The 19,488-nt window shown below is 38.5% G+C and overlaps 1 protein-coding gene across 1 annotated transcript in view; it reads right to left on the reverse strand.

Annotated features, from left to right (window-relative positions):
- UNC13C (unc-13 homolog C) overlaps positions 1-17,507 on the reverse strand; it is a 525,683-nt gene extending 508,176 nt beyond the window's left edge. The window contains exons 1-2 of the mRNA XM_070422420.1: positions 17,110-17,507; positions 1,143-1,214 (exon numbers count right to left, since the gene is read on the reverse strand). The gene's annotated coding sequence lies outside the window, so the exon portion shown is untranslated. The remainder of the gene's footprint in view (positions 1-1,142; positions 1,215-17,109) is intronic.
- Between the last annotated feature and the right edge of the window lie 1,981 nt (positions 17,508-19,488).

Genomic DNA, 19,488 nt, shown 5'->3' on the forward strand with positions numbered 1-19,488 from the left:
GTTTTTCCGATGGTCTTAGGTGACCCCTGTGAAAGGGTCATTCGACCCCCAAAGGGGTCACGACCCATAGGTTGAGAATCACTGATCTAGCTTCTCTTTTTGTATTAGTTCCTATTTGTGTTTTGACCAGTTTTGTCTGAAAAATCATTATCATCTCAAATTCAATATTTCAAATTCATCTTCACTACATGGTAATTTTCTCTAACTTTCTCATATAGTACTTATTAACAAAACCAACATGTTCTTATTTATACAAATGGGAACTCCAGTTTCACCACTAATTCCTCTATTGCTTTGTCCCAAACTTACCTTACAGGCCTTAAGTTTATAGTTTCTCCCATCCCTATAGCTCTTTTCCACTCCCAGAGCTACCATTTTAGTTCAAACCCTCACCAATGTTCACCTCAGGTCATTATCTTCTTTTAGAAAAGAAAATTTGCAAAAAAAATTAAACATTTTTATGTAGGTCCTAAAATATTCCAATCATTATATTATATTCATTAAAAAACTATATTACTTAATCCTCACCACAGACAGTTACACTTGATTATGAACATGACTTCCTAGCTGTTCTCACCTCACTGATTATGCACAACTCTAGATGTGTCTTTGTTCTGTAGTAAAAGCAAGAATTTAAAATTTTAATAAATTTTGTGCAGTGTGGCAATGGACCAAAACTCAGATGCTTAGATAATTAGTATCCCCCCTCCCTTTCCATTAGAGTATCCAGTGCAATTCTCCTCACACAATGGAACTTCACTTGATTCTAACTCTTGGGTGAAAGCCAATTACTCATGCTTCAAAGCTTGCAAGCAAAATGGATGTGATACTTATAGCTAAAAATTAAAATTAATGTCTCACTAAACAGAGCTGCAAGTTCATCCTTTTCCTAAATCACAGGCTGCTTTTAAAGAAATTCCATAAAGAAATCATTTTAAAATGCCTAATAGCAATGCCTATTTTAACTTGTTCAGCAAAGATATAGCCCATTCTATATAATGATAGGTAATATATGTGCCCTGTACAAATTCAATTATCAAAGTTCTTTAAAAATTCTTATATTTTATTATGGAATACTAAAATATATGTGTAAAGTCTCTTCAACTTAAAACTGAACATGCTTAGCATCAGTCAGCTCTTACCTCAAAGTGCATCTGGAAATAAATAATCACAACAAATGCATTTGGTAACTTGATCAATGGCAAGTCAAGGTGCTGTTGTAATTGAAAAAAAAAATAGGAAGAAATTAAGAAGGCTACACAAAAATTTGTATATCTCTAAATAACCACAGAGGTAAACATATGTAATGTCCATGTATCTAAATTCAGGTTTCCCAAAGCCCCTTAACACAACAGAAGGTAAGTTCTAAGATTCAAGCTCTGGTTGTATCTGTCTTTGTCTCTCCTGATCCTAACTCAGCCCAGACCCTTCACTTAGGTTTTGATGACAGTTAGAAAACAAAGATGCAGAAGAATACTGTGGGAAATGAGATAGACTATTTTTGATACCATCTGCTAATTTTGTGAAACATTTAAAATATTTTAATAAAGTAATCAGTGAATAAACCCTCTAAATATACTTCTGTCCCTTAGGTGGGAGAACAACATAAAAGGGTACCCCAGGGAGCACGCACGTTCTGTATACCCTTAATTAAGACCAATGTAATTTCAATACTTCAGCCTCCCATCCAAATCTATCCTCAGCCTTCACTCCAAATGTTTACACTTCAGCCTCCCATCCAAGTCTACCATCAGAATCAATGGAAATATATTATGTGGCATAGCTGTAAGTGTGCCACACAGATAGCCCCTTCAGGACTAAGTCACTAATTTCTCCAACTGCTGAGTGTTGTATTTATTGCCAAAGACACATAGCTGAGTCACTCTGAGGATGATCCATGGCCAACGGGTTATTCCCCTCCTCTGGGGCAGCCCAAATTGAATGACTAATTGGTAAGTGCTCAAATGCCTAGCACTAATTGATAGATGTTCAAATGCTCTGTTGATTTAATACAGGGCCATCCCCGCATCAGAGTTTTCTGTAAGATTGGCTGAGGCTTCTGTTGCAAATACATTGCATTTCAGCTCCCACCTCTACCCAATCCAAGAGAAATTCTATACATATATCTCTGTTTCACAGTCTCTTTCCCAGGGAAAATTGGTTAAGAAAGTTGGTGTCAAGGGAGCACTGAGGAAGTGACTCTAAATTGAGATATTTTATCTGGATCCTCCCTCTTGGACTAGCAATGAGAACCTAATCACTGATGCTATGTGGAAAATTGAATAGCCTGTGTGTACTGTAGCAGTCCAACTGCTAAAATAGGCACTTCTGATAGACTGAGTGGGATACCAGTGTAAGGGAATGAATTCATGCATACAATGTCCCATGTTATTTGATAGGTTGAAGAGAGGAAGTGATTAGCATTTTGGAATAGAATAGCTGTTTCTGGAATCTCTTGATGTAATAAACAAAGACAACAAAAGACTAAGAACAAAAGGCGAAGAATGATGAATCACCACTTTATGGCTTAGTGTAAAGACAACTGGAAAGCCATGTCATCAGCTAAATAAATTCTCACCTCTTGCAACAAATGCAGGAAAAGCTGAGCACCAGACCCAGGAATTGATTATCAGAGAGGTAGAGCTCCAGAGAAGATTCCTCAATTTAGGTAGGATGGCTATGCCAAGTTCAGGCCTTAATATAATGGGACTGTGAGTTATGGGATGAGGACATGTGGGTTAACTCACTTAGAACTTTTTATTTAATATATTTTTATTGATTTAAGAGAGGAAGGGAGAAGGAGAGAGAGATAGAAACATCAATTATGAGAAAGAATCATTGATTGGCTGCCTTCTGCATGCCCCACATTGGGGATCGAGCCCACACCCTTGGCATGTGCCTTAATTGAAATCAAACTGTGACCTCCTGATTCATAAGTCAATGCTCTACCACTGAGCAACACTGGCCAGAATTATTTAGAACTCTTGAATCCTCAGCTTCCCTGAATCCCAGACCACAAAAGTGACTTGCTTCTCCCTTTTAGTGATTAGTACTCCACCTTCATTTGAAGACAATACAGAAGTCTCTGACTTGCAAGAAAAGCTGTGCATCCTCCATCAAGATCTATGATAAACATCCCCATGGGCCTCCAGAACAATAACAAGAGCAAAGTCACCACATAATCTAGCTGTAAATGTACGGCCTGTTAAGGGAGGAAAGAGACTGTATGTTGAAGAAATTATAGGGTCCCACCAACATATATGCACCAACAGGAACTAAGAAAGTACTTATGAATTGAATTCTGTGGATGTTAGATCAATGGGGAAGTATATAAACTTAATTAGGGAAGAATTTATTGCTATGGAAGCACTCTCCTATTATATTGAATTTAACACCTGACAAGGACTATTGAAGACACTATTAACACAAAGCTATGTTGGTTCTTTGAAGCTTGGAAAAAACAATGGCCTGCACTTGGTAGAAATAGTATGGCAAATAACAGAGAAAGATATCATAAGTCTCTGAGAAGTAGTTGTGATAGAGTGGATATACTACATAAAACCATAAAACTCACCAGCTGAAAATGTTCCATGAAAGGACATACCATTTACCAATGTGATAAGTAATGGTAAGTTTCTCAGTGACATCATTGAGCATCGCAGTGGTGACTATCCTCTATAAGTCAGGGATGCTATAGAAACAGGCTCTAATAACAATGGAAATAATAGGATACCAAAACAACTGAGGTTAGGTAGTATTTAACTATCAGAAAAAGCTGGGTACAATTATCATGATGTGGCACCAATGAAGCAACTTAAAGCCAGCTTTTTAGGGTTAAGTAGACTAGAGAATACGTCAATATCACCTCCAAAGTAAAAAGTAAATCATTGCCTCTCACATCCAAAGTGTGGTTTCCTTTTCAAGTTTGGAAATCATATAATCCATATGTGAGAATGCTATTCTGACTCATAGGCTGGTGATACAAAAGGCTGATATAGTTCACACTCTGTAAACAGAGATATCTGTGGTAAGAAAGTCACCTTGTGGAATTTATGGTGAGATACAATAGGGGAATCAAATGTTGACCCCGGTTTTTTGGATAGAGTTTATGCCATATGAAGTGGAAACCTAGTATCTATTCAAAAAATATTTCTCAGATTGCAATTGGATTTGAATATAGACAGAGAACTTGAATATGTGGCAGCCACTAACCATGCTGCCAGAACTACCTATTATGAATTGAGTTCTGTCCAACCCATCAAATAGTGACACTGGGTAAACCCAATAGGAATCCACCATAAAATAAAAATTGTATAGCTGGGACTATCAGGCATGGACAGGGTCACAGGGCACAGGTAAGCTGCATGAGGATGTGGCCTAGACCTTTGTCATCCATTACAATTGCAGCAGTGTCTCTCCCTCAGTGTGTGTGTGTGTGTGTGTGTGTGTGTGTGTGTGTGTGTATGAGAGAGAGACATACACACACAGAGGTAGGAGAGAGAGAGAGAGAGAGAGAATGTACAGTTGATCTTTGAACAACTGAACAACTCAGGTTTGAACTGTGTGGGTCCACTTATGTGAAGATATTTTTCAATAAATACTTGTACAGTTTTGGGTTCATGGTTGGGATGTTATGAATGTGGAAGGCTGATGGCATGCATTATGCCATGTTACATAGAGGACTTGAGCATCCGCAGACTTTGCTATCTGCAGGGAGTCTTGGAGAACAACTACAGAACAACTAGGTTTGGGGGGAGTCAAATATATCCCTTATAAACAGCTAAGGGAAGAAGGAAGAAGTCTAAACATAGTGATTTAGAGTCTGGACAACTTATCTCAGTATGTGGGTGTCTCAATATGTGAGAGTGCATGAAAATGGACTATGATACACAGTCCCACTCAGCATGTCACTGAAACACAGTAGTGAAGTAAAATCTGCCCAATGGACAGAATTTGAGACAGGTTATCTGGGCATCCACTTTGTGTGGAAAGAGAAGTGGCCCATGGTAAGAATACATGTGGACTCAAGAACAATGGTGAATCGCTTGTCTAATCTATCAGGAGCCCATAAAAAGAAAAATTGGAAAATCAGGGTCAAAGAGAGCTAGAGAAGAAGCAGGTGAATGGCTTTAAGGGAAAGGGCTCAAAATGTGAAATTTTCTGTGTTTGCATATTGAGGCTCACCAGAAAGTATCCACCTGGAAGTAGCGATAAATAACCGAGAAAACAGAATAGGTTGACCAGTTGTGGTCGAGATGGAGAGTATGCATGGACTCAATAGCATGGACTCCTATTCACCACAGCTGATCGAGGCACAGCTACTGCTGAATGTCCAACCTGACAGCAACAGAGACCGATGCTGAACATTTAATACAACAACATCTTTCAAGAAAATCTACAAGCCACTTGATTAGATGTAGCAATTGATTACATTGAACCTTTACTCTGGAAAGGGCAGTACTCCATTTTAACTGGACCCACACAGTTCCAGATATAAATTTGCCTTCCCTACCCACATACTTTCATCTTAGACTAAGGGGACTATTTCACAGTAGTGGATGTGCAACAGGGAGCTCCTGGTTTCCATGGGGGGAACTGCTTCTATGAAGACACATACTGAAAGTATCATGAAATCTTAAGATAGAATTGTCATCTGGTCACTTTAGACTTACAGCAGGAGAAACTGACTCTGATTATTAGGAGAATGTAGGACTGAACTTACACTATAGGGCCAAGGAGAAATATGTTTAGCACCCAGATAAGCCACTGAGGAAATTCTTCATAATCCTTTTCCTAATGTGATGGTAAATGGATAAAAATAGCAAAATGATGAGGGCCTCATTCAGGAATGATAATCTTGGTCACTGGAGGGGTACCTGAAATGGGAGGTTTAGCAGGGAGATGATGTGTTGTGGTCTGGAGAGCAGCTACAATTACAAGGGCTCTAGTTCCTGCCCATAACCTTCTTCATGTAAGAGACCAGCCAGCTATCCCAGATGGTCTTACTTGCCATATAAAACAAGTGGGTTTGAGTGGCATACAGGGCAGACTTGTGGGTGTCAAGGTGTGATACCTTCAGGACCACGGTGCTCAATCCAGAGTTCACCTCTGGGAATGGCCCTCAACTGAAGGTGGTCTTGGTTTCTGGACTGCCACAAATACTAGCCCACAGCTTTTCCATACTGTCTCTGAATATGCTTAGTTTTGACCTGCAGACTATGTAACTCCAGATCTACACAATATATAACCTTTATTTTCACAATATATCACAAGTAGCAGAGACAGCTAATGGTTAACAAAGAAAAATAATTATAGTTGCCATTTAATATTTGCTTGCTTTGTTCCTCCAAAAATTTTACTATAATATTCCTGTCATAGAGAGGAACTATTTTGGGCTGGCACAAGTGAGCACCTCGCCTAACACCACAGTTCTAGGAAGTGGTAATATCTACATCTGAATGCAGGATGTGAAACTCCAAAAACTTCACCTTCATCACTAATTATACAGGTAACCTGCGAAATGGAAAAATAATGCATACATATGTCAGAGAGAACAAACTTTGAATTTAAACTGCCCGATCATCCACTTAAGTATACTACTGAATATGGTAAATAAAATGTAGTCAATCTTCTACTGAAAAGACCCTCTTTTGTACAGAACTTGAGATACCATTCTTGATGAATCTTTATTAGAAATTTCATTTCCAAGGCAGATTCTCCATCTGCCAGCTGTATTCAAATATGGAATTTAGAATAATCAAACATTTTTCTAGCCATCCAATGGAGCTATCAGTTGGTTGGTCTGAGCCTAGGAGCTGAGAAGTACAGAAATGCCTTGCCCTAAAAATACAAAGTTTGTGAAGTAAATAAATGTTGTTCCCAACAACCAGGTCTACTCTTTGGTCACTTTTTCTGTCTTACTTAATGATTTTTGGTATGTTTAGGAATTGTTTAGACTAAATAATATTTTTTCCATTTTTATCCCTGAATTATGTTATTTTAGGCAGAAACCAAGAAAGACTGCTAGTTTTCTCAACAATTGAGTAGTACTTATTAATCAGAATTTGTTGACAGTTTTCCAAGATTGTAATTGAGGTTGCATAACCCTGTCTTCATTGATAAATGCAAATTGAGCCATAATGTTCGGATAAGAAACATGTAATCACAATTTGAAGGGGAGTTATTTATCTAACAAATTCCAAAATATTAAATAATATGCTGGCATTAGGGAAAGAGCTCAGTTTGCTCTGTTTTATTCACACCAAGCATGGCACCTGTATCTGGCTTCTCTCCCTCATAAGGTTATGAGCCCCTCCTTTGAAAGACAATTCTTTCTAATCCCCATATCTTCATGGTGTTCTACACAGAATAGGTTACTAGTAAAGAAGTGAAAGTTATATTCAAGAAAAATCAAACCAATTAAAAATTTAGATTATAATTCAAAAGTTTTTAAAAAAATAATTATATTGTGGAGATATCAGCACTTTACTCATTCCCCCAACAAATATTTATTGATCACCAGCTAAGTGTTATTATCTGCACTAGGTTTGGGAGAATACAATGGTGAGCAAAACATCAATAGTCTCAAAAACAAATAAACAAACAAAAAAACAGCAATATGCTCTTCTATCTGTAAGAGCAGAATGAACAGGGAGAGTTTTTTAAACAAAATATTTCAATAAATAAGAGTATTTCCTTGCTAACCATTTCCACCACAAAGTGACTCTTTGGTGCCTATTCCATGCATTTCAGACCTACAAACAGCCCTAATCCTCACCACATGGTCTCTGCTCTAACCCAAGCCATCTCTTTACCTCTCTGCGTGAACAAAATATACTTTTATTGCCTCCTCACCAGACTACCTCTGTTGCAATCTGAATCTTATAATTCATTCCTTCCATTTGTAGTTCATATTTAGTCCACATTCACTATTTCTGCAAATGCCCCTCCTTTAATTCACTCTTTGTATAATAATTTGTGTTCATGTTTTTCTCCCCCAATAAGTAAAAAAGCTTTTGATGGCAGGTCCTCTTTTTATTCATTTTCACTTTTCTTTTGTTGAGCTTAGCAAAGTACCCAAAGTCATTTTAAACATCAGAAAAACAATTTGTTGTTCTCCACTCACAAAAACTGGTTATTTCCATTTACCCACAAGCATTTCCTCTGCCTGAAATAGTCTCTCTGGTCAATCATCATAATCTATGTCATTCTTTTCCTTTAAAATATGAAGAAAAACTCTTTTAATCACTATCTTTTGTTACTGATAATGTCAAACACAGGAAACTGTTTTGTGTATTCCATCAGAATCACTGTAATTTTCCAGAGGTTTTGCTTTTTGTTTTTGTTGTTATGTTTCACTCTGCAAGTAATAAACTACCAGTTTTGCAGTACAGAGAACAATGGCACCACCTTGCCCTCAAGAAGCTCACAATCTAGTGAACAGAAGACAGGTACAGGCACTGGAAACGCAGAGCGGACTAGATGGTGAAAGAGAGAGGCATCAGGAAAGCCCAGCCTTTGGGCCTCTGCACAGGTCATCACACATTAAAGCACACAGGCACATCTTGTCTGAAATTGAACTTGCTTTACTTCTCCAGCAAAGCTGCTCACAGCCCTGTAATTAACCCAGAAGGAATCCCCTGGACTCCAAGTGTTTTCTAGCTGGTCTAATTAGGACAAAGGCAGCAGCTCAAGAGGCAGGATATACAGCTCTCCATCAGAAAGGAGGAACAAGAGAGGTCCCTCAGGTAGCCTAAGGCGTACAGCGAAGTAGAAAATGTAAACACGGTCACCTTGGTGTGCTGGGATTTCTGAAATGTAAATTTTGTGGACATGTTTCAAGTCCAAGCTTGGCTTTCTTCCACTGTCTATGACACTCCTGCCCCACCTTCTTCTATAGCCACCTGCTGAGTCCTCCAGACCCTCAGACTAATGTCAGTAGTAATCTAAGCAAAATGTAATTAAGATAAAAGTGCTAGTACTCAGAAATATAAAAGTGTAATTTCTTTCTAGCATAGACTTGATGATCTAATTTCTGCTGTCTTTGAATTTCTTTTCTGGAAAAAGAGATGGATTCTGCAAAACAGTAATTGCTGTTCTATTTCTCTTCATGACCAATTGTTTTCCTCTTGCAAAATTAAGTCTTGGGATCCAGGGCTGTGATCTTGGGTCAGAATATTTCAGTGCTAATAATCAATCCATATAGAAGTTAACTTACTTTCAAAAGGTCATTTATACTACCTCCCATACCAAATCAATAGAATTCTAATTACCCAGGCAGCCATCCCTCATCACTAACATGGTTATTTTACTAAATAAAAAACACCTATTTCTCTACAATATCTACTTATGAATTTCAAATAATTCAAAAATAGTGAATAATGACCAATTATACTAAACATAATTTAGTAGTTTAAAATGTAGAAAGCACTAAACGGAAACCTTGAGAATCTGCCATGCCATCATACTAAATATAATAATATTGTACAGATAGAAAATGGCATCTTAACTTAATCTGTAAGTAGTATCATCACCCATAAATATCTATTGTGAAAGTTATTTCCACAAATTAGTTGTTTAAAAATTTTTGAATTCCTGATAAATAGGAGTTTACAGTATCTCTCCATTAGATATTGCTTGGTTTTAGCACTCATTAATATTCACAGACATATGGTAACAAATGTTTTGCATTAAAATATGAACAGGCTTTACTTTGTGGTATATTTTATCTGGTATTAAGCAGTGCAATAAATCATCTGTCCTATAGGAGTTTTAGATAACTGGACTAAGAGATTGGGTTCACAATGAAACATAAATTAACTGAGAAATAATTGAAAAACAGATATTCAGAAACTGTAAGTACTTTGACAATTACTTTTTTGGTGCCTCTATAATTTTCACAGTTGTAATTAAATTTGAGACTTGAAACTTGTGTCAAATCTGATAGACTTTTTTAATTTTCTGCATTCTAAGAAACATCTTCTCCATTCTCATGGAAGGAAGTTTTATATTCCATACACAACAATCAGCAAGTAATATCTTGTGGGTAGGGCCTAAAGGACAGACAGCTGGAGCCAACTCTGAGAGAAATTCATGAAGTCTTATAGTTTCAAGTGTCTTAAGAGGAAGGTAATATAAAATCCAGACACTCACAAGAAAAACTTAAAGGCCAAGCTCAAGTTTTCACTCAATAGATTCTAGAGTTGATACATATTGTCCCAACTAATGGACATTCCCTCCTCTTAACATCATTATTCAGGAATTTAGAGACTTCAAGCTTAACCAAGAAACTTAGGGAAGATTTTTCTTAGACTCCTCATTCAACCTTTGTGGGGAAATTTTCCTCCAATTGGAAAAATTGCAGATGAAAGCATCTATATAATCAGCCACACTGCCTCTTATCTGAGAACTAGAGGCCCGGTACATGGAATTTTGTGCACTGGAGGAGGGAGGGTGTTCCTCAGCCAGGCCTGCGCCCTCTCGCAGTCCGGGACCCTTTGAGGGATGTCTGCACCCTGCAGAGAGTGGGCCTAAGTCGGCAGGCGGACATCCCTCTTGCAGTCCAGGACCCGTTGCTCCTTATCACCAGCTTACAGCGGAGGCGGGAGAGGTGCACTCAGCAGCCATGAGCCCGGCTTCTGGCTGAGCGGCACTCCCCCTGTGGGAGCATACTTACTACCAAGGGGCAGCTCCTGCATTGAGCATCTGCCCCCCTAGTGGTCAGTGCATGTCATAGCAACTGGTCATTCCACCATTAGGTCAATTTGCATATTAGGGTTTTATTACATAGAATAAGCAGATACACTAAGAATTCCTTCTAGGAAACTACAAAAGACCACGAGGGATGCTCTGGATTTCTTTCCACAACTGTGGCTATTGCTGACTTTATTGGGTGCTAGATGCAATAAAACAAGAGCCAGGATGATAAAAACCAATAATGTGGACGCAAGTTGGATATGCTTCAGGACTAAATAGAAGAGAGGTAAAACACATTCTAGACTATCAGCTAAAGTTAAAAGGGGAAGATTTAGATCAAAGAAAGTGAGGGAGGCTATGGACACAGAGCTAGTGAAGGAAGTATTTTTTCTATAAACACCAAATTGAAAAGGCAGTATGTAGTCTCAAAACCCCTGATCAAGAACAGGAAGACAACCCACTGCAAATTGACAAAGATCTATATGTGATATGGTTCTGTCCTAAAGGCAGGCAGGCTGCTCCCCTCTATAGTTTGTCTTCCACCCCTCTTAAAATTACACTTCCTTTGCCTTTCAGTAGATGTTTGACATTTCCTCTCTTATTTTTTTATTATTATTTCCTACTCTGTACACCAGTCTCTCTCCTTCCTTTACTAGTCTTTTCCTCTAATAACTGATATTATAGAATTCAAATTATATATAGAAGTAAACAAATTTATTGAGCACCCACCTTCTATACACAAGATAGTGAAGAATACTAACATACCTATAATTAGTAATAGGCAGAATTCTTTGGGCACTTAATCTATGTTATTTAATTTAATGCTCATGAAAACTGTGAAGCAATGCTATTTTATAGTTGAGAAGATAAAGAAATTTTAAGTAACTTGACAAAGTTTATGCAGATACTGTACTTAATGGGTTTATAATCTTGCTAGGAATTTTTTTAAGTTACAACAGTAAAGGTTTAAACTATAGGTCAAGACGAAAGGAGAAATCTCCCAAGAAAGTATGTATCAGTAAATGAATAATTTGTGCAAATAATTTGGTATTATAGAATTACATAAACCTTCAGGATTTGGAAATTGTGAAGAATGTTTTGATTGGAGCAGAGAGTGGATAAAGAACTAGAGTAAGAGAAAGCTAGAAAGGCAGTCTGGGATCTTGCTATAAAAAATTGTTGTGTTTTTTTTGCCACACAAAGTAGATTTGGATTTATTTCATATACAAGGTGGTATACTTGAAAGTTTTTGAGCAAGGAGTGACATGTGCCATGATTAAAGCATTTTAGGACAATGGATCTGGCAGTAGTATGCAGAACAGATGCTCAGAGGAGAAGCTCAGAACAGATAAGCATTGGAAGATTAGAGCAGTATTCCAGTCATCAAGTGATAAGAACTTGAACCAAGGTGATGTCAGTAGGAGCAGGAAAGAAGCATGGCTGGAAAAGATGTATAAAAGAGGAAACAAGATCTGGTGAATAATTGAATAGGGGTCGTGAGGAAGAATAAGACAGTAAGGATGACTACAGAGACTAAGGGATGGAGGAAATCAGAAAAAGCAGCTGTTTGGGGGAAACTAGAGAAGTAGTATCTCTTGACCCTGGTGAGGCATGTAACGTAAATCCCCTCAGTGAGAGTAGACAGAGAGTATCAAGAGAATGCTCCCATTCAAGGCTAAATGGAGAAAGACAGCAATTGATGTATGTAGTTATTGTAATTTGTTGTGTTTACTTATCAAGATCTATGTCTTATCATTTGCTATTTAAAAAAAAAAAAAAAAAAAAAAAAGCTGTTCTTGCCCAGCCAGTGTGGCTCAGTAGTTGAGCATCAACCCATGAACCAGGAGGTAATGGTTTGATTCCAGGTCAAGACACATGCCCCGGCTGTGGGTTTAATCCCAGGAGGGGGCGTTCAGAAGGCAGCTGATGGAGGCTTTACTCTCACATCAATGTTTCTCCCTCTCTCTCTAAAAATCAATTAAAATATTTCTTAAAACTATTCTATGGAATGACTAGTAAAGTGAGTGGCTAACTACCTAAACACCCATTTGTTTCTTGTAACTAAATGGCAGCATTTCAACATCTATCCAAGTGCAGCAAATATTTTATGACCCCCATATACAGGGCCTTATACAAAATATCCAGCTAAAGTGAAATATTATTCAGTCAATACTTATCATTGCCTAGTTGTACAAAGGAAAACAAGTTGACAAATTTATGAAAATTTACAAAAAGATTAATAGTGTTTCTCCAGCATCTCGGGCAGCTCAATGATATTTACAAACCACTAGCCTCGAGAGAAGCAAACCAGCGTCAAGTAATTCTGTAGTGACATTTCAAATTGAATCAACCCTACAGAGTCTACAGCATGTAGATTTTATAGAATTTCTGAGTCTAAAAACTAGGAGGGCTTTTTGTGATCATCAAACAAATAGTATTCTTTTACAGATGAGAAAACTAATGCTTAGAAAGTGACAACCCACATTCATGCAGCCAGCTGGAGACAGAGCCAGTATTTGACTAATTCCAGTGATCTTCTACTAGATAGCAAAAGCACTAGACTCCTGCTGGAGTGTGTGCATGAATTCTCTATTTTATTTCATTGGCAATTTTGACTAAATAGTTCTCATTGATAGACAAGGGAATTGCTTAGGTTTTTCTCAGCTATGTGCCACTTAACAATGACATGATTCAAATCACATCCATTCTTTATCCAGATTGTCTATGATCAGATCAACAGTGTCCCTGTCTCAGAAACATGCCTCAGTGATCATGCCTATGGTAAGCCATCGGTTCTTCCAACCTGTGAGATAGAAACAGTCATCCTGTCTGATAGTTATTTTTTTCTCTTTCTTTCTTTTCCCTTAGGTTCAATATGCCTGAAAAAGTAACTTCTAGAATAAGTCATTTCAACTTATAAAATACATGGAGCAAAATCTTTTCACTCAAAACACTTTTTGTCTATAAAAAACACACAAACACATTGCACCCAGATTCTCAAGATCCAGAATGCTGAGAAACAAAGCATGTTTCACCTGGAACATAGGAGTTGGGCCACTGGAGACTGGCTGTTGGGAATGGAGATAGGCTAAAGGTAAGGTTGTAAAGGTCTAAGAAAGACAAGAAAACATTGGATTACGTCTCTGATTACTTTTTTTTCATACTTGAAAAGCTCTGAGTACAATTTATAATGTTGAGTTTCTATCTTGCTAACCAGCATTTATTTTCACATAGTACTTTTTAATATCCTATGTAAGAAAATGTTTTCCTGTATCAAGGTTGCAATAATTTCTATAGGCTGAGTCCAAACTGTACAATATAACTGGGATATGCAAGAGATAGGAAAGATTTATGTCCCTTGGATCACAGCCATTTTCACAAGAGAAAGAATATGATTTTGTGTCTTCATTTCTACTTCTCCTCTGGAGGACTTTTGATCTAGAGGTCACAATAACATCTGTCCTCCTAACATTGCCTTAAAAGACGACAAGTGGAGCATCCATTACCTCCATAGAGACTACAGAACTGAGTGCTTAAAACCTGCAGACTGAGGGCTATTAATAACCCCACACCTTTTTGTTAATCTGGAAGGGGATAGGAACCTAACCATTCAAGCAGAGACAACTTAAGATCCAGATATTACTTGTAACAACAAGCACCAACAAATTTAATCCCTTAAATTTGCCATTGGTGCTTGAGTGATATTAATTTAAATGTCTGTTTTCAAATAAGTTAGCATTAGGTATAAACCATAATATAGTCAGAAAGTGGCTTCTTTCTTTCCAAGTGCATTTTGGAAATAAATTTGGCATGTATTTAAAATGTCCAAAATTTCTAGCTGCAAAGCAGAAATATTTTTCCTCAGGTGAGAAGGTGATTCCCATTTTTCAACCATTCTAGAGAAAGTCTTTATGTAGTAAAAACGATGGGATAAAAACAATGAATAAGAAGCAGATAGTATTGAAATTGGAAGATAATGTACAGGTGGCATAATGCTCCAGAGAACTCAAAGAAGGGTATGTGCACTGCATTAGCTGAGATGGTCAACAGAATGAAAATGCCTGGAGCATTGGGAAAAGTATATTATGCCCAAAGTGTACTGATATTCAAAATCACAGATTTGCCCTAAATCAACAAAGACATGCAGAACATTCCCTTCTAAGCTGGCCCTTAAACCCTCCTCCCCCCCCGACACACGCACAAATTTGTCTGCAAGAGGAATCACCACAATTGTCATCTGTTTTTTAATGATTAATGGGTTCTGAAGCAAGTAGTACTATATATCACAAATAGGGTGGGGCAAAAGTAGGTTTACAGCTGTTCATATGGGAAATAATACAATAATTAATAAATAATAATGCAAGAATAAAATGTTTTGCACACTCTATAAATGTAACGCTATTTTTGCCCCACCCGGTATTTCCTTGCTTCACGTTTAAAGACTAGCAACCATAGAAAGGTGTTAGATGGCCTAGAAAAAAAGTTTACTTTGTTAATAATAAGCACATGGAAAGTGAATTATTTTGGCTATCTAACATGTTTACTTCATAGTTCACCCAGGCGTAGATTTGTCTAAACACATGGTGATGATGATTTCTGGAAGAAAATTCCAAATTTTGATGATGGAAGTCTAACAACAAATAATCAAATGCTAGAAAAGAAACCCATTCCTGCTTATTGACCTTCAAGTCCAAGTCCATATTTCTATTGAAATTACTCTCAACAGAATTCCACTGTGGTTTGAAAAGGCAACTTTTTGTTTGAGTGTTTCAGATATTCTTTAAAAGAATCTTAGCCCAGTTTATTTATTACTTTGAAAGCAATCATTTAATGGATTCCGTAAAAGTACTGTTGTATCATTGCTTTAGTGTTTCATCTACAGATATTAAAGCCCTCCTCATACGTCAACAGAGAAGACAAATATACAATGTTTTCCACACCCTACTAATGAATGTAAACTCGACTCTGTTCATCTTTTAAACAATCTTCTGGCCCAAAAACTGCTTGCAGTTACTTATAACAATTGTGATATTGTTGTTGTTATAGTAATGTATAGTAAACCACTGATTTCCTCATGGCCCAATTCAGTGCTCCAGATAGCTACCACTTGGCAAAAATAAGGTTTTCCTTTTAAAAGAGCAAGGTGGTGATTTACTTTACAGTGTGCACAAATTATAATTACATCTTATTTGCCTCTATTGCATCTTGGGCTTTTAAATCATAAGCAAGTAGGTCCAACAATATTTAAAACTCAGGGTCCTAGAGTTTTGGCATCAACTATTTGTATTAGTGAAACACTTAAGATATCTATGAAATATTTTGACATATATAAAAATGTAGCAAACTTTCCCTCCTCTTATTTCTCCCCTCCTGTAAAGCTCGTTTAATTTTAATACATATGTGTTTAATTTATTACCAATTTTACCCACTTTATGAAAATAATGTATTAAAGTGTAAAAAATAGCATTATTTTAAAAGTACTACATTTATTATTAATTCAAAAATGAGACAAACTTATCTCCTTGGCTTTTTAAAGAAATGCAGAGTATTTCTAAAAATTCATTTCTATGTGTTATCCACCCACCTCTTTCCTTTTTCTCTTTAAAAGCCTCAGAAGGAAAATTGACTTTAAGCTTTGTCATCTCAGCCTAGGTCCTAAAGGCAGCCAACATCACTATTGTTGCCATATCTTTCTCTTTATTATACAAGTATATCGATGATGTAATTGCAGAAGTTAGGGTTCATTCAAGCTGTTGGAGCAAAGGGATTTTTTTTTTAGACTGCCTCCTTCGGCACCACAGAACAACTGTAAAACCGAGCCAAGTTCCCAATTTAAGCAATTCATCTCTTGAAAGCAAATCTGCAGGATCTTCATCTTAAAGGACTGATCAAGGGGTCAAAATGCAGAACCTCTGGAAAAGCTCAATTTGCTCCAGACTCAATGCTGAGCTGGAAAAACACTTGGTTGATACACAGCTAGTCTATGACATCTTGGCTTTTAACCCCTCCTGAAAAGCCCTGAACTTTTCTTTTTCTGTTTGGCTCTAATTTTCCCCCCAAATCCCAAGAGATTGGGAAATATCCCAGCCTTTTATCCCATCCCTGTTTTCCCCGAAACAGACATTCCCCTGAAAGTTGAGCGGAAACTAAGCAATCATGTATTACTCTGCATTCAAAATAAAGCAATGACTGAGAAGTCCGTGATCCTTAATAGAACCATCCTTATTATAAACACAGGGCAACTAAGCATTTACAAATGCCTCAGCTACATTAGTAGAACCCCGGGGTCTATAGTGTGATTCAAAGTGCTACCAAAAAGAAGAAGAAGAAATCAGCAAGAAAAGGCAAACACACACACACACACACAAAATCACATGCAGATAAGGCAGCGCATACCGGGGAAAGAGAACATACCTGAGGGATTCGCCTTTAAAAAAAAGTGTACACACCAGCTAAGCGGTTCCTCCCCTCCTTTTGGAGTATATGTGTTTTCCTTTCAGGAATACCACTTGCGATTCGTGTTTCTAGTCTCCTTGCCTTTATTCGGCCCCAAGGAGTTAGAGCAGGAGCAGAGGCTGCGACCCAGCGATCGGACTCAAGTGCAATCAGGCATGCCTTTGGTCTGCAACGGTGTCTGTTCTTTTCAGCGCTAACGTTCTCCCCCGGGCAGCCTCCAAAGCAATTTTACAACTTAGCTGCTGGCACGAAACTGCCTTTCCCTCTCCTCATTGCCAAATTCCTCCGGCAGCTCATTGCTCATCCCTATCTCTAAGAAAGCAAAAATCAGCTGCTTTGTTGACGAGCGCCAAGGCTCAGCAACAATTGAGGGTGCGGAGCAGCGCGGCCGAGTGCGTGCGGGGAAGTTCCCAGAGCGCGGGCCGCGGCCAATGCTTTGGGGAATGCAGCACCGACGCTGCGATCGCCCGCCTCCTCTGCCCAGAGCTCCCGGGCTCCCTCTGCTGCCGCCGCCGCGGCTGCTGCACAGAGCAGCTCTCCAGGCGGAGACACAGCCCTGGCTCAGGAAGAGGCGCTGCGGCCCCTGCCAGGTGTGGCCGGCACCACCGCACTGACAACTAACTGTTCAGGGCGTAACCTCATCACTGGGGAAAACGCCCGGAGGCTGGAGCTTTCTCAGCCTAATTTTCCCTTTATCGCTGAGTGATGACTCCGAGGAGACAATCTTACGGCCCATTCTGCTGGCCGCGTTTGCAGCCTCTTTGATAACATGGGTAATTTAATAATGACTTGTCTAGGTGTAGCTGGTTGTGCTTCAGATCATGAAAAGCACACTGCACACGGTATAATTCCCAATTAGCCACGGAGAGGCAGCTAACAGGACCCGTGTTTCCACAGAGGAGATGCTGATATTTCATCCCAGGTGGCTTTTTTTCTTTTTAATGTGCGGAAAGCCATTTGAAGGTGATTCCTCAAATATCCGAATTAAAGACACACACACACACACACACACACAAAGTGGGAAGAAATAGTGGAAAACTTAAGTGATGCAAAGCTTTTGCTTCTCACTTGGAAATAATGTCTACTGCCCATTTGATGTTAGCACATTAAAGAGCTGGCTAGGAATTGAATGGGCTTGCTTTCTTTTTTAGTTTTGCTGAGTAGAGGAGGTGAGGGGACTAGCAGCTTCCACTTTCCATCAATAAAGCTTTTTTTTTTTTTTTTTTTTTTTTTTTATCCTCTTACCCTCCTGTTGAAACAAGCAAAACAAGTACTGGATCTTAAAATAGAGCCTTTGCGAAGCTCAAGTCCTGAGATGCTGTGTAGGTTGTTAGATGCATCTGGTCTGCTGGCTTACTTCAATTCACTTGTCTTTGCTTTTAATAGGATCTGTTTAGGACTGAGGAGCAGTCAACTATCAGCTGAGACCAAACAGGACAAGAAGCATACACATAGATTTGTATGGCATTTTCCTGTACATTAAAGGATGAACAAGAATTTAGAATTGACTCTACTTTACCCAAATACTTAATATATAACAGCTGCCAGCAAAATGAACCATTGAGCCTGATAGAACATCTTTGGCAAAACACATTCCACCGACTATGTGGCAGGTGCTGGCACTGAGGCTTCTTGTTCCCAGCTCTCAGCCCCACCTTTAGCTCCTAACAGCACAGCTTCCTCAACCTGCTGCTTAAGTGACTGTTAATGGACTTGAGCAGCTGCTCAAGGTCTAATGAGCTTCATCAGCAGGCAAACACGCAGCAGAGTGATCACCACATTCAGCAGCCACCAGAGTGGCAGGTAGGACAAAGCGCTGCCGCCCCTGGCTGTAAGCACGCAGCAGTAGCAAAGGAAAACTGGTTAGACCTCAGAGTAGATGATGATCTGGCAAAACCTGGCTAGCCGACACACTGTTTTGAATTCTCTTCAACACACAGAGGAAAAAACACCCATTCAGAGGTTTTTTTTGTTTTTGTTTTTGGGTTTTTTTTTTGGTGAGCAATACCCAGAAAAAAAGATATGCTCAGCTAAGAACCCCCAGCACCCCGAATAGTGTAATGTATACAAGTTCTCACAAAATTGAGATATAATGTCATTGGTTTAAATAAGTGGTTCTCAACCTGTGGGTCGCGACCCCTTTGGCAGTCGAACGACCCTTTCACAGGGGTCGCCTAAGACCATCCTGCATATCAGATATTTACATTATGACTCATAACAGTAGCAACATTACAGTGATGAAGTAGCAACAAAAATAATTTTATGGTTGGGTCACAACATGAGGAACTGTATTTAAAGGGCCAGAAGGTTGAGAACCACTGGTTTAAATGTTTAAAC

Source organism: Myotis yumanensis, unplaced genomic scaffold, assembly GCF_028538775.1.
Source record: "Myotis yumanensis isolate MYYU_CA2020_CCGP unplaced genomic scaffold, mMyoYum1.0.hap1 SCAF_1, whole genome shotgun sequence".
NCBI lineage: Eukaryota > Metazoa > Chordata > Mammalia > Chiroptera > Vespertilionidae > Myotis > Myotis yumanensis.